The sequence below is a fragment of the Schistocerca piceifrons genome, chromosome 2, assembly GCF_021461385.2.
Source record: "Schistocerca piceifrons isolate TAMUIC-IGC-003096 chromosome 2, iqSchPice1.1, whole genome shotgun sequence".
In the NCBI taxonomy this organism is placed as follows: Eukaryota; Metazoa; Arthropoda; class Insecta; order Orthoptera; family Acrididae; genus Schistocerca; species Schistocerca piceifrons.
Window position 1 is genome coordinate 299783411 of NC_060139.1, and position 17141 is coordinate 299800551.

Genomic DNA, 17141 nt, shown 5'->3' on the forward strand with positions numbered 1-17141 from the left:
TTACTTCTCGGCACAACCTCCTGTGCAACACCCTTACAAGCTTTTCAGATTGTTTCTGACTACCCAGTATAACATTGTGACTATGTCTTTGGTGATCTCCTGGAACTCAAGTACTCATTAGTAAACGGCTTACGGATACTATATGTGTCGAAACAACATGCCTGATCGTACACTCGCATAAGTAATGGTACACTTGAAAGTGACAATTACACCTAAATTAGACATTAAGTATAAAAAGTATAAAAATAAAAAGTAATAATAAAAAAATAAAAAATAAAAAGTAAAAATAAAAAGTATAAAAATTAGACATTAAGTGTAAAAAATTTGTTCAGTATTAATCTCTTCCACCAAGGCCAAAGCCGATTGCTTTCTCCAACCTTAAATAATCGATGCTGCATACACTCTGCGTACCTTACAGCTGGAGGGTCATTCACTGAAGAGGGAGAGAGAGAGAGAAAAAAAAGAGAATACCACGAATCTGACAAATAAAGGACACTACAGTAGAAGTATAAATGTGTGTAATAGCAGTCAAATTACAAAGTAGCTAAAGAAACCCTTGACCAGGCAGAAGATTTATCTGGAGAATTACAACGGTAGCTGAGGGGAAAAAAAAGCAAGGTATGGAACGCCGTGAAAACAGTGGTAGGAAGCGCCATTCGTCACGGCCGAGGACTCGGCGCGCCTTCCTCTTCTGCTGAAGGCGAAACCGGTCCCAACGCGACGAAGGCCTGGTATTCCTGGGCTCAGGGGTTCACACTTAATTAGACGAGATCAAATTAAGTGCACGCGGTACTTCACGTCGTTTAAGTCCGTTCTCGCCTTACGTGTTCCTCTGCTGCACGTTACGTCCGTCATTCGAGAACTTGGCTGATTGAAGGTTTTCTAGCGTCCGCCCATGATCGCTGCCAAGGAAAGCAACATTTCGTTTTAAAATGCACTCTGGGTCAGCTATTCACAAAATGTAAGGCCGCATCTCAGCGCGTGCTCCATTAAGCGAGGCGAGAGGCGAAAAAAGAAAAAAAAAAGCAGTCCTTCGCAGCAAGGCGAGCAGCAGCCTTAGGAAATGCGAGAAACGGCAGCTAGCGAAGATGCCGCGTCCCCCCAAGGCTGATACTGACTTCGGCCGCTGCTTGATCCTATGTGCCTAAGTGCCCTGGTGATTTGACCAAGCTTTGTAAACAGCAATTTACAGCTGTTCGCTGATGACGGTGTGGTGTACGGGAAGGTGTAATCGTTGAGTGACTGTAGGAGGATACAAAATGACTTAGACAAAACTTCTAGTTGCTGTGATGAACAATTTGTTCTAAGTGTAGAGAAGAGTTCCCATATGTAAATGTGGATAAGTAGAATATATAAACCAGTCATGTTTGAGTACAGCATTAGTAGTGTGATACTTGACACAGACACATCGATTGAATATCTAGGTGTAACGTTGCAAAGCGATATAAAATGGAGTTAGAACATCAGGTTGGTAGTAGGAAAGGCAAACGAACGATTTCGTTTTATTGAGAGAATTTGGGAAGGCGTAGATTATCTACAAAGGCGACTTCATATAGAACGGTAGGGCAACCTATTCTTGAGTGCTGCTCGAGTGTTTGGGATTCCCACCAGGTCGAATTAAACAAAGACACTGAAGCTGTTCAGAGACGTGCTGCTAGATTTGTTATCGGTAGGTTAGACCAACATTCAAGTGACCTCATATGGGAATCTCTGGAGGCAAGGCGGCACTCTTTTTCGCGAGACACTATTGTGGAAATTTGGAGAAGTGGCATTTGAGGCTGAGTACAGAACGATTTTACTGCCGCCAACGTACATTTTGCATAAGTATTAGGTAGAATTAGAACACTAACGACACTAACCAAGTAGAGACTGCAGCGACTGAAACCATCTTGGCCAGCCCAGCGCCAGGGGCACGCTCACTGGGATTAGCTCAGTGAGCAGGCCGCAACAGTAGGTTTACGTATGAACTCGCACAACTGTAATCGCTGCAGAGTCGATTAGATTAGAATTGAATAATAAAATAGATTAACTTTACTCATAGTTATGCCATTATTTGAAAGGTTTTGTAACAATGCTGATTTGCTTCACGTTGTATCATATATAGACCCACTAATTCGTTAAGATGGCGCGTTTTGTTGTTCAAATGGCTCTGAGCACTATGGGACTTAACATCTGAGGTCATCAGTCCCCTAGAACTTAGAACTACTTATACGTAACTAACCTAAGGACATCACACACATCCATGACCGAGGCAGGATTCGAACCTGCGACCGTAGCGGTCGCGCGGTTCCAGACTGAAGCGCCTAGAACCGCACGGCCACGCCGGCCGGCCGCGTTTTGTTGTATCATTATATTGTATTGTATTAATAAAGATTTTTTTTAAAAAAAGGACCACGAAGATAAGAGAAATTAGAGCTCGTGTGTAGGCGACAGTAGTTTTTCTTTCGCTTTATTTACGAGTGGGGCAGGAAATGAAATGACAAATAGTAATACATGGTACACTCTGCGATGCTCCGTACGGTGGCTTGCAGAGTACGTGTGTTGATGTAGATGTGATCTTATGTTGACAGAGAAGCTTTAAATACCAGTTTAGACTCACCGTCTGCGAAATTCTCACCTGACGCCTTTGATGCAAATATGGGGACTATTTGGTGTTCAGGACGGATGAACACCCAAAAGCATTTTAAGCACAAGCATTTGCCTAGTAACGTGTAGCACCCTGTTTACCCCTGATGAAACCAGCAACGCGTCATACATCCCACAATACACATAATGTGTCACGGAGATATCTTAGTATTTGACCACTCAATCGCCGCCTTCCCTCCACGGAAACTAATCAAAGCTGCCTCCAGTATCGCATTCAATTAGATAGAGGTTAGCGGACCAGGGGAGCCATTCAAATAATCTCACATCTATGGATAGTATTTGGGAGCGACAGAGCAATGGATCGCCTTCACGAAGACACTACTTACTGGCTGGGTACTGTTGGCAAACTAAGCGTCGATGATGTCCTGTATAGTTCGCCAGTTACGGGCGAGTGCAGGCACACCAAGAGCCCCAAATCACTCCATGGAAACGTTCCTCACACGGGAATACTTGCGCCACTTCCCTGAACGTTAAGAGCGATGCACGCCTTTTGTGGGTTTCGGCATACTCATATCCTGCAACTCATCAGTCCAGGTTTAGAACGAGTAATGTCATTATTGTGCCTGTGCTGATCTCTCGTGCTGTAACATGCGATGAGCAGACGTTACGTGCAGGGTTCTGGATGGTGGGATTTGTCATCGACACTCGTTTCCCAGCAATGAACAGGGGGGAGGCTTGGTGCGCCGTGGCCCGTATATGTTTACTGTGACCCTTGTCATCAACGCTTTGTTGCCCAGGGCAACTGTCCCTGGCAGCTGCGGTTACTCCGAATTAAGATAATTGCGGCACGTTTATGGCTAGAAAGATGCTACAGGAAACTGCTATGGGTGTTTTCAGTTTTATCACTCTCCCTTATGTAGGAAAAGGGTTAAGCAATGGTGCATTTCTTAAAGGTTAAGTTGTACTACAGCGATGAAAAGAGTATGAGCGAATGTGGAAGTAATCAGTGTGTCATATTCACAACGTTGTGCAAAGTTTAAGATTTGACATTGCTTTGAAATAAGTTTACTGGCTGTTCAAGTTAGAACCAAGGAATAACACAGTAAGCGAGCAACGCAGAACAGCTTGTATGGGCATACGTATACAACTATTCATCAGTCACAAAACTGTGCGATACCCGCAGCAGAAACGACGGCCGCAGACTGCCTCAGCGGCGATGTGCGCCGACGGCAGTATTTGCATAGCAGACCGGTTCCTCCACGGCCGTGTTCCTGCCGCTGAAAGAACGGCGAATGTCCCTCAGTAAGTTTTAGCATTTAAAGCAATATTGTCATTTCCTAATTTTTACTTCACCAAGTCATAGGTTTTTGTCTTAACAAATATTTTGGCGCTAACGGAGCTTACAAGGTCTATCAAGGCACCGCCTTGTCATTTTACACTTTCGAAAAATAATTGAGACATCTATTTGCGAATGGCATCCTCGGTGTCATCCAGCACGGATTTCGCAGTCATCTGTCATGTGAATCAGAACTAACTGTTTTCTCAAGTGACACACAAAAAGCCATGGATGTAGGCAACCCGGTAAATGGAACAGTTTTAAACTTCCGAAAAGCATTTGGCTCAGAACCTCACGAAAGTTTATTAACAAAAGTGCAGGAATATGGCGCATCAAATGAAATTTGTGACAGGATTGAGGATTTCTTGGTAGCGAGGAGGCAGCGTGCTATATTGCTAGGAGAGTTATCGACAGTGGTAGAAGTAACATCAGGCATGATGACCCAAGGAAGTGTTGGGACCCTTGCTGTTCATGTTATATATTAATGACTTGTCAAGCATTTATTAACAGTAACACCAGCCTTCCTGCAGGTGATACAGTTATCTACAATGAAGTACTAGCTGAAAAGTCTGCACAGACATTCAGTCAGAACTTGATACTATTTCGAAGACTGCAAAAATTTGCAACTTGCTTCAAATGTTCAGAAAAGTAAAACAGTGTACTTCGCTAAAAGCAAACACTTAAATTTACCCGTGTAATACGGAAAGTTTTGAGGTCAGTGTCTGTACTGTAAATTTATGAGGTAATTTATGCTGATTTAGTCACTTTTTACTAATATGTAATTAGCATGACACATTTTGGTAGCATGTGAAAGTGTTAAGTTGTGATGTGCGTGTTGTTGCGCTCTGTGTGCCAGACAACTAAATTTCCAGAAAAAATGGTCGTATTTCGATATATAACCTCAGTGCTACACCCAGCAAATGAATCTCATCACATCCAGATTAAGGTAATATATATTTGTAACTGTAACACACCTGATGATGACAGCATGCTGCTGCACGCATCATTCTACATAAATATTAGTAAATCCTGACTAAAGCAGTAAAATTATTTAATAAAAAGCAAAAAAAATCGTACGCTATGACTGTATTTAGTAGTCCCAACTGGAATCATTCAAATGAAACAGATATCTGGATATAAAAATTTGAAGGGATATGAAATGACCGGATAGGCACAATCGTAGGTAAAGCAAGTGGCAAACTTGAGTTGATTGGTGGGATACTGGGAGAATACTGTCAGTCTACAATGCAGACAGAGTAGAAATTACTCATGTGACTCTTCCTAGAATTTTGCTCAAGTTTGTTTGGACTCTTACTAGTCGGTTCAAAGGCAGGTACACATCAGGCGACACATCGCTTCCGGTGACAGTACAACACCACAGCTAACAAGCAGTAGGTAAGCAGTGCCAGTTCTGGCCCAGATAATGATCTTATAATTCTGGTGGCAAATCACACATCCATTGTGAAGTTACATACTATGGCGCATTATAATCAACGTCGCCTCCCCGCACTTCCCCATCATTGGGGAAACACCAGGAATCGATTGAGGTCAGCTACAGGAGCCCTGACCCCCTCCCCTTCTTGCCTCTCCCCCTCCCCTCCCCCCCCCATCCCCAATGGACCTATGAGACTGAAACAATCCCACTCAAGTGCCTCAGTTATAACCGGTGGGTGTCTCTTGTTGGTGCCTCAAATGACGAAAATCACGTAATATTAAATTTTTTATTAGCAAATAGACCTCAAATTATGTGGCTTAATGTAATCTGTTATTATGAAATAGACACAACCAGATCCTCTCCCTGTGGTGGCCAGTTGCTAAGTGAGTCCCATCCACTGAAGTGCCATAAAGATGAGGTTGGGAAGGGGTGCTTCAATCTCATTGGTCCATGAAGGATGGGGAAAGTGGAAGGGGAGTGGGATTCTCCTGGCTGGCCTTGAGCAATTCCCAGTGGTATCCTGGGGGAAGGGCGTAGGGAAGATTTTGACCCAAGTGTTTACCCTGACACTGCATGTGTAATCTGACAGCCGAATTGATAAGATCGCTATCTAGGCCAGAATTGGGCTGATTACCTACTGCTTATCAGCTACAGCGTTATCATGTCACTAGAAGTGATGTGATGTATACCTGTTTTTGAATCTGCAGTGCTGTAGTACTTATACCAAATAGGACTAACAGGTGATGATGAACCTACACAAAGACCAACAGCAGGGCGTCATGGAAATGCCAAATATCCCACGAAAACATACTCAGTAGCTTCAAAAGGAGCGAGGAACATACTACAGCCCCCTACGTATCGCTCCCCTAAGGTATTCCCAAGACAAGATTATACTAATTATAGCGCACAGGGGCATGAACGCAATCACTTTTCCGGCGCTCCGTACGCGAATGGGATCGGAAGAAACTCTAATACGAATAAGTGGTACAAAGGGAAATACCCTCTCCCATTCAACTCCCAGCAGTTTGTAGTTTTTACTCCTCTTTATACCGGATACCTGAGTAATTTCGAGGGCGCTAAGTCATTGCTATGATAATGTTTCGGTAGTACTTATGCAAGTTTATCTCAAAACGCGTTTTTTCAACATTTTCTATGCTATTAGTTGCAAAGTTAGACAAACTGAAAATGTAACAAGAGAAGAGAAAATTACCTCAGGCGACTGCCAATTTCGCCCCATGAGAACGCTATTTCCCAGCCTCGAAGAAAAAAATATTAACCCGCAGACACGTCGAATATTATAAGATTTCATTACTAACATACGACACGGATATTACTCCTGTGCCGCGATAAGCTGTTCAGTATTTTAAGAATTGTAGTCCAATAACGCGCCGACCATTGTATGAAATATGTTCTGAAGACAGTTTGTTTGCCGATCTAATAACATTTGTGCGTGCAGAAACACTATCCTACACGTCTATTTCGTAGAACGCAGAGTGTCGCAATGTTCTGATTGTCTAGTAGACCTTAGTACATTGTTGCTGATATAGCAGAAATGTGAAGTGTGTAATACGAACGTAGCATATGAATTACAGCGAAATAAAATTTTCATGTTGCATTATTGAGTTCACGGACTACCAACCAGAGTAACCTTGGTTTGAAGCGCGCATAACTTTTAGACGATTCTGTCTCGTGCCCTGTTGTCTGTAGCATTCCAACAGGTTTTTCATCTACATACGAATACATACACAGCATGCTACTGTGAATTGCGTGGTGGAGTGTAGTTTGCAACATATTACTTCATACGCAGTCCTATACAGTCAAACAAGAGCGATTAAACCACTTATGGATGCATAATGACTGTTATTGTTGTTGCACTCTATACGCGTGCAGTGATCTATCAGATATACCATGGAGACGGTATAATCGCGCAGAACACCTTCAACGCAGATTCTCTAAATTTACTCAGGTGAGGTTCGCGAGAACAGTGTCGACTTTCTCTGAGCATCTCCGTTACCACATCATGTGGGCTGCACTCACCTACTACAATCCTAGTAGTTCATCTCTGAAATTATTCGCTTTCTGCTGCACTGTCTTCTTCGTAAGTACTGCAAATGCTCGATCAATATTCTTCAAGTGTTCACCCCTTTCATATCGTTATTACGTATTATTGCCCTTAGGTTTTAACGAAGTGAAACATTTCAGAAATTTAGTACCTATCTTATAATCGGGTACTTCAGGCTTTTTTCTTTTTGGTATACAAATATGCTTTATGTAGCGGTTACACAGATTTAAATGTTGCTGCCAATAAGTATTCCAGCTGTAAATATCGTCTATGCCGTTTTTCGTTTACATATATTAGTGTCCAAGGACAGTAATTTGCTGTCGATATCAGTATCGTAAGCGAACATTCTGAGAACGCTGCTGATCCTGACACAAGAATCGTTTATGCATGCCGATAGCACGCTTCCACTGTTTCGATTATAAGAAATTCAGTAGTTGCTTTCAACTCGGAAAATGGAGCTTCTCCCACGCAGGGAGACATGGGCGTGGCAGCAACATCCTCCTCCCAACCGTGATAGCTGAAATTCTGTTTTGTTTATTCACATGGAAACTCCTGAGTTGAATAAAAAGTCCCTTCCACCGTACAAGATCTGCACAGTGAAGTGTTCCCTTGATGGCGTCAAGTTGTTTACTTTCATGATTTTTTCTGTGATACATAGCAGTATTAAAGGGCGTTAATGATTGTTCGCAGCCCACAGCACCAAGCGTTGCGTAGAAATCGGGATGCAAATAAACAATTATTGGTAAATAACGCTACAAGCGACAAATTCTTTTAAAATTCTTTATTCGAGTGTCATAACCGGATTCGGGCAATCATACCCATCTTCAGCCGATTAGCATTTCAGATTGCACAAACGTCATCCATCTGAAAATATGCGTGATAGCCCGAACCGGGTTATGGTATTGAAATAAAACTGTTCCTGGATTTTATGGCTGTTAGCGCAGTTCACGAACAATGGTTAACGGCCACGGAGTTCATCAGATCCAGAATGGAAAAAATAACGGTAAACAGATAATTTACAGATTATACCGTCGCATACTGAGTGCCGTGTGGAATAATTAACAATAACGAAAACAATCTTTAGGTGTCACCTTTTACAGAACGTTATTTTACAAGAGAATCCTATTCTAAAAATCACTTTCTATTCTTTTCTGGCATTTTTATTGTTGCGGATAGCAAGTTTTTTTGTTAATTCCATTTTCGTAATAATCATTACGATGAAAATGAAATGTCGTGCCGCTAGGGCCTCCCTTCGGGTAGACTGGTCGCCTGGTGTAAGTTTTTTTAAGTTGACGCCACTTCGACGACTTGCGCGTCGATGGGGATGAGATGATGATGAGGATGATGACAACACTACACCCAGTCCCTGAGCGGAGAAAATCTCCGACCCAGCCGGAAATTGGCCGGGCCCTTTGCATGGCATTCCATCGCGTTGACCACTCAGCTATCGAGGCGGACATCATTACGATGAAAAGGTAGTTAATCGCTCAGACCATTTCACCCACCGACGTGCTTGAACCTACTCAAGTAACAAGAATACTATTTCCATGATAATCTCCATTGTATTGTAAGGAAAGTGAGCCTTATGTGGAATCATGTTCACCATCTTATACTGAGTGCTGTATCGACAGCTGTAAATGTCCAGCTGTTATTTGCAGCCAAAATACCACGAACAAGAGCAACATACAAATACTTTACGAAGGGTATCTAACGGGACAACCCAGAAGAGTCATTCCATCTCCTTTCTAGTTTGTGGCATGTCATTGTCCTGCAAGGTTTAATACGACCCTTACACTACTCTTTACAGGTCCATATAAAATTTGGCATGTAATACTGCACCCAGCTCTCGTCACGAATGGGTACAGTATGCAAAAACCCGTTCCACAATTTCTCTAAACTACATCCGTTTTTAATAATGCTTCCATGTTTCCATAACTGACAGCATTTGTCTGTAGAATTTTCGTTATCGCCATCAGCGACGTTACGCACCTTTCTCTGTTGTTGGCAATGATATTCTCGGATGGCGGCGATGGCTCGTATCTCCCTCGCTGTCTCGCCGTTCACAGCGCTCTCGGTGCCAATATCTGGCCTGTGATTTCGGCAGAGTCGAATCAGCACGCGGTACTCGTAGTCCACACCAAATAACACTCGACCAAACATTTTTGTTCGCGACAAGTTTTATGACTGTACGTTGCGCAATCTTGTACGCCACTTCCCTGTCGCTCATCCTCGCAGCCACTAACAGAACGCAGCTGCTCAAGCCCACAGCTGTGGTGGGGACGCTCCCCCTTCGCCCTACTGACCTTGGGAGTCCTTTGTCGGCAACACGTCACGAGAAAGAAGTCTTCTTAAATTTCATTTACTCCCGTACACGAACGTTTATGGTAAACATGTCCACCACCCCGCGATAACATTCGTCCTGTATTCTTTTTTTTACACAGAACTGCTATGCTCCTGTGTGCATGTTCGTGTTGTTTTAGCAAAAACACTACATTTTTCCCTGTCGAATGATAACAAATTAGCACACCTTACACAGTAAACGAGCGAGAGAACAGCCGTTTCTGACGCATTTGGGTGGTCTTAACAGGTCTGTAAACAAGTCAATATATGTACTCGCTCTTCTGAACGAGACGCAGCTACTTGTTAGTTTACAGGCCAGGTATGTTACCAAACTGTTACATAGCCGATCGCTCACAATTACTGTTCAAATCACTTTGAAATGCATGATATAACGTACTCTCTATTGCAGCATATATTTGGGTTTCTTCACTTTCCATTTACATTTGGAGCACGTAAGGAATGACTGAGCGCACTGTAAGTGAACTACGGTCCTTACGGGAAATATATGTTGTAATATGTAGACGAAGTTAAGGAATTCTGCTACCTAAGCAACAAAAGAACCCGTGACAGACGGAACAAGGAGGAAATAAAAACCAGACTGGCACTGGTAAAAAGGGCATTCCTTGCCAAGAGAAGTCTGCTAGTATCAAGCAGAGGTCTGAATTTGAGGAAGAAATTAATGGGAATGTACATTTCGAGCACAGCACTGTATGGTAATGAGAGATGGACTGTGGGAAAATCCGTACAAAAGAGAATCGAATTCTTTGAAATGTGATGATACAGACGAAATTTGAAAATTAGCTGGATTGATAAGGTAAGGAATGGGGAGGTTCCCCGCAGAATCGGCGAGGAAAGGAACAGATGGAAAACACTGAGAAGAAGAAGGAACGGCATGACAGAATATCTTTTAAGGCATCTGGGAATAGCTTCCATGGTACTAGAGGGAGATGTAGAGGGTAAATATTGTAGGCGAAGACAGAGATTGGGATACATCCAGCAAATAACTGAGGACGCGTGGTACAAGTACTTCTCTGAAATGAAGAGGTTGGCGCAGGTGAGGAATTCGGCCAGGATGGATCGCATGAAATCAGTCAAAAGAATGATGAATCAATAAAAAACCAAGGCGGTGGGAAGGGGAGAGGAGGGGGATACTTTATGCCCACTCACATAAAAGTTTAAAACCAGCGAAATTCCTTAATTGTTGTTGACCTATATTAACAATATACTTTTTGAAGATGTACTGATGTGTAAGTGGGTACCAGAACCAGAAAATATCCGTCAGCACACTGTTATCAGTACCGCCACAATTTCAATAACGCGTGCTACGAAGTTGTGGGCATTTTTAACCACCACAAAAATAATTCAAAAATGCAAATTTTGTTATTGTTATTGACTTTTACTCAGAACAGTGTTTAGCGATATTGATTCGTAATTAAGGTCCAAACCTGAACATACTGATTATGTCATTCACTGTGGCATGTGGCCTCTACGATTAAGCCTTAAATTTTTGGGTTAAGTTTTACTGAAAAGCCGCCGTGGCCGAGCGGTTCTAGGCGCTTCAGTCTGAAACCGCGCGACCGCTACGGTCGCAGGTTCAAATCCTGCCTCGTGCATGGACGTGTGTGGTGTCCTTAGGTTAGCTAGGTTTAGGTAGTTCTAAGTTCTAGGGGACTAATAACCTCTGATGTTAAGCCCCATAGTGCTCAGAGCCATCTGAACAATATTTACTGAAAAATCTAAAACATTCATGGAACGTAGTAGAAGAATTAACTGGAAACTATAAATGCTTTTTTTCAAAATAATAAAATATAAATTAAATGATTTAGAGTTCCACCTCCCCTTCGTATTGCGAGGGTTAATACTTTTTCTTGCAACTTCGAAAGCAGTTTTTCAGGGGACAATTGATGTCTCTCTTGAAGCGTTTAGCTGTTTAGGTTTTCCAGTATCTCCGTTACGATCTTCCGTTAGTCAAACAATTCTTTGTCTACTTATGTTTCTCCTCTTTGTATACATTCAGTATTATGTTAGTCCTATTTGATATGGATACCACATATTTCAGCAATATTCTAGACTGATGGAAATTATAACATAAAGTATTGTCTTTTATTTTTCAGATTATTCTTGTCTCTGGGGAAAAATGCAAAATGATGCCGGAGATAACCCGCGCATATTGTACATGGAATATTTCCAAGACGTTCCGCTGTCCTTAATGGCACATGCTTCGTTTGATCTGGCACCAATAACAAAATTTTTTGTAACGTGTACTGGCGCAGGAAGTTCGGTCGGTTAGCAGGTTTGGCAATGGCACTCGTTTAACTGGTTTAGAAACAGCGCTGTATGTTCCTGCTGTTACGACGACTATAAAGAACTCCTCGTCGAAACAACACCGCTGTCTTCGCTGAGACGAGTCCGGTTAGTTTGGAGAGGGGCAGCGTATTTCATTGTGAAATTTGAGGCATTTTGAAGGAATTGTACTAACTGACATTTTAGGCCTGTCGGTTTAGATAACTCTGTGTGAAGGTATCTGCACTAATATTTCATGGGGGTAGCTTCGAGCAAGGAGATGTAGTAAGCCAGATCGTAACTAATTAGAAAATTTAAGACATACACGTAACAACTGCGAAAAAACACTAAAAATTAATACAAAAACCTAACACTACTTCCAAGAGGTCTGCAAATTTTGATTCCCAACTGCTATCTGGTGGAAAATATGTACACTGTTGTCGTTGGAGAACGTGATGGGCCCCATCTACGCCATGCATCATTGTTAGCCAAGAAAACAAACGCAGTTACATAAACAAAATTAACTTTCTTCCGTAATGTTCTATGTATTGACTTTTACTGTCGTCTATAAATCTTGAAAATGTTATTAACATCAAACGAAGCAGCAAAGCAGTACGATACGAAATAACCATTAGGAAGCGCTGTGTCCGAATAACTGTCAAATTAATACAGGGTACTTTGGAAGAATAGTAAAAACAAGCGAAGACAAAATACGACGCACCACAAAGGAATTACCCGAATGGGACGGTAATCCGAAGATGTGATGTACAAGTACAGACAAAAAAATGATAACAGTTTGAGAAAAACTGAATGATTTATTCAATAGAAAGGGCTTCACAAATTCTACATTTACATTTATACTCCGGAAGCCACCCAACGGTGTGTGGCGGAGGGCATTTTACGTGCCCCTGTCATTACCTCACTTTCCTGTTCCAGTCGCGTATGGTTCGCGGGAAGACCGACTGCCGGAAAGCCTCCGTGCGCGCTCGAATCTCTCTAATTTTACATTCGTGATCTCCTCGGGAGGTATAAATAGGGGGGAAGCAATATATTCGATACCTCATCCAGAAACGCACCCTCTCGAAACCTGGACAGCAAGCTACACCGCGATGCAGAGCGCCTCTCTTGCAGAGCCTGCCACTTGAGACTGCTAAACATTTCCGTAACGCAATCACGCTTACCAAATAACGCTGTGACGAAACGCGCCGCTCTTCTTTGGATCTTCTCTATCTCCTCTGTCAATCCGACCTGGTACGGATCCCACATTGATGAGCAATACTCAAGTATAGGTCGAACGAATGTTTTGTCAGCCACCTCCTTTGTTGATGGACTACATTTTCTAAGGAATCTCCCAATGAATATCAACCTGGCACCCGCCTTACCAACAATTAATTTTATATGACCATTCCACTTCAAATCGTTCCGTATGCATACTCCCAGATATTTTACAGAAGTAACTGCTACCAGTGTTTGTTCCGCTATCATATAATCATACAATGAAGGATCCTTCTTTCTATGTATTCGCAATACATTACATTTGTCTATGTTAAGGGTCAGTTGCCACTCCCTGCATCAAGTGCCTATCCGCTGCAGCTCTTCCTGCATTTCGCTGCAATTGAGCAAGTCAGTAAGGTGTTGGTCCACATTTGACCCTTGTGCAAGCAGTTATTCGGCTTCACACTGATTGATAGAATTGTTGGATGGCCTCCTGAGGGATAACGTGCCAAGTTCTGGCCAATTGGCGCTTTAGAGTGTCAAAATCCCAAGATGGTTCGAGAGCCCTGGCCACGATGCTCCAAATGTTCAGTCCGAAAGTTGGTTTGATGAAGTTCTTCGCGCTACTCTATCCTGTACAAGTCTCTTCACAAGTAAGGCAACCTACAAGTGTTTGAATTAACTTACCATACAGTACTATGGACACTGACATTACATGTGATGCACTCTTTTAGTTGCCGACTTATTCTTAATGATAGAAAGGTTCCAGAATGAGATTTTCACTATGCAGTGGAGTGTGCGCTGATATGAAACTTCCTGGCAGATTAAAACTGTGTGCCCGAGCGAGACTCGAACTCGGGACCTTTGCCTTTCGCCGGCAAGTGCTCTACCATCTGAGCTACCGAAGCACGACTCACGCCCGGTCCTCACAGCTTTACTTCTGCCAGTATCTCGTCTCCTACCTTCCAAACTTTACAGAAGCTCTCCTGCGAACCATGCAGAACTAGCACTCCTGAAAGAATGGATACTGCGGAGACATGGCTTAGCCACAGCCTGGGGGATGTTTCCAGAATGAGATTTTCACTCTGCAGCGGAGTGTGCGCTGATACGAAACTTCCTGGCAGATTAAAACTGTGTGCCCGACCGAGGCTCGAACTCTGGACCTTTGCCTTTCGCGGGCAAATGCTCTACCATCTGAGCTACCGAAGCACGACTCACGCCCGGTCCTCACAGCTTTACTTCTGCCAGTATCTCGTCTCCTACCTTCCAAACTTTACAGAAGCTCTCCTGCGAACCATGCAGAACTAGCACTCCTGAAAGAATGGATACTGCGGAGACATGGCTTAGCCACAGCCTGGGGGATGTTTCCAGAATGAGATTTTCACTCTGCAGCGGAGTGTGCGCAGATATGAAACTTCCTGACAGATTAAAACTGTGTGCCCGACCGAGACTCGAACTCGGGACCTTTGCCTTTCGCGGACAAGGTCCCCAGCTCGAGTCTCGGTGGGGCACACAGTTTTAATCTGCCAGGAAGTTTGATAGAAAGGTTATTTTTCCACGATGGTCAAAAAAGTTGCGTGGCATACCAAGTTTTCCACTTAACCGACCAAAAATATTTGTTAATTTAACATGTTTTAATGAAATAAAGAACAAAAATATCCTTGTGTTTTCAGATATGCCAATGAAGGTGGCAGACGAGAAAGGCGGAAGCTTTGGAGTGCGGCCTAGATGCCCAGATATGTCACCGCTGCATGTGAGAACAAGAGGGGCTGCCCAAGAGCTTGTCTTTTTCGCATTGCCAACAATAAAGAGCAAGATGCGAACTTAGCACCATCAATCACCGTTGGATGTAAGCTGGTTTTCTAAAAATTTAGAGCAAGAGTTGCCGAATTACCTATTCAAATAGAGGCTATGTATTTTAGATTTACCAAAATGACGTTTCCATATTAGCATATGAATTACTATCTGTAACAACATATCTCACCCTTTTCTGAAGGATGAAATGACGGAAAAGGACTGGTTTTATGCCTTCATGAAAGTAAATCCCGAGCTGTACATCTGGAAGCCTGTACGTACTTCGCTTGCAACAGCCAGAGGATTTAGGGAGGAGGAAGTTCACAAGTTTTCCGACCTCTTGAATAACTTTTTCAAAAAAAAAAAAAAAATATTATGCTAACTGGATTGTGCACATGCACCTGATTTATCATTAATACAAAGTAAATTTTCTCAAAGTAAAGTTTCCCACATAAATGATGTAAAAGGAAAGGAACAAATCCCCTGTTCAAATGAGTTCATTTATTGGTATAGAGACAATTTTCTCCCTCCTTTAGCGATTTTTCCAAGAAAAACTACGAATGAACAACTTTTAAGTAGTGCACCACGCTCTTCTTCTAGAGTTGCGTGCAGCACAAAAGCCCAACAATGATGTTATAAATTTAGTATTTTAATAAGAAAATATGGGCCCATTAAAAGGCCTTGAAAGTGTATGATGCCATGGAACTGTCTCTCATTTTCCTTTTAAATTGGGATGTTTTTCTCCAGTGGAGATTTTCTTGCTCCCTCGCTACCGTTACGCTGCAAACTGTTCATTGTTCATCCAAAATTTCTGATACAATTATTCCTTATTCTTAAAAGTGCTTTTGCGTACCTGCTCATTATTAATCAAAAACTTTGCTTCTAGGCTTGGAGATATGATCACTACCGAAAAAAGGTTTTAGTGGAGATAGAAAAGCTGGGAAGCTGGGAAATCATCGATACTCACCTCCAGTTAGGGGTCGAACTGAGAGCTAGGCAACAGCCCAAAGGCGACAAACGTTCCTAAGTACGAAAACCTAAAACGCAAGAAACTGGGAACCTCTCAGCAATTCGACAACAGAAGTAACAGATATCTTTTAAGAAACTGCAATGGTATAAGTGGCGTTGATAAATCTTTCCATTCTGATGGGTCGCCTGAAATGCGACTTCGTACCGTCTACTGCACCGGAAGACGACAATGTCTAAAGTCTCTTCTGCCACTGAAAAATTTACGAAATCAAACAGCGAGAGATTGGCCCGCTTTCTGTGGGTCCACCTCAACTGTAAATGATAAGTTCTCTTATTAAACTGCAATACTCTATTGCGAATTATATTGCACATAATGTATCGTCTAAGCCTCTGTACACGTTTTTTTCCAAATGTGCACTGTGATCTATTTCCTCCCCCCACCCAGATTACGTGTTACCCTACTCTTTCGTGTTTGACACGTCGTTTATTTTATTTTTTGGTACAGAAAAAAATTATAAACTACATTCTCACAAGATGTAACTAAGAAAAATAAGTTACAGCTTCTATTCGTTTTTGTCTTTACTTTTCAATCGTCCCACAAGTAAATTGTGGTTATAAATGTAAATATTATTCCATAACACCCCGAAGTGAATTGTGTGATTGGGTGCGAAGAACTATGCATTTGAATTATACTCATCTGCGCTACGTAATTATCTCCTGATTCAGACTGATGTGATCATTAATTACTGCCAGGCGTTTTTTACTGGTGTTACGTCAAACAAATATGTTTTCTAGTTTTGCGACGTGCCTCGCTGTCCAGTGCAGTCTATCTGTCCAAGAAACGCCGGAATTTTTGGAGCATTAGCGAATTAGAAGCCGTATTAAGGTGTCTCTAACAGCAATAGTTCACCAGAACCTGAAGCTCACTGACCACCTTAAGGTGTCGTCATACTTGACTGCTGCCTCCTCAGCGTCTTTCCCTTTGCCCTTTCCCCGCAAGAGTGGGGCAAAGCCTTTAGAATAGCAGATGGCTCTTGACCTCCTAATCTTTAACTTTCACACTCCGACTTCAATGTGCTCTAGGTAAATGTGCCTTTCTCGTATTACTCCGATCGTATAAT

General features: G+C 42.4%; 1 long non-coding RNA gene across 1 annotated transcript in view; it reads left to right on the forward strand.

The window, feature by feature from the left end:
* The window catches only part of LOC124777603, a 126791-nt gene that overhangs the window by 94173 nt on the left and 15477 nt on the right, over window positions 1-17141 (forward strand). The window contains exon 2 of the long non-coding RNA XR_007015754.1: window positions 14931-15106. This is a non-coding gene — a long non-coding RNA (uncharacterized LOC124777603). The remainder of the gene's footprint in view (window positions 1-14930; window positions 15107-17141) is intronic.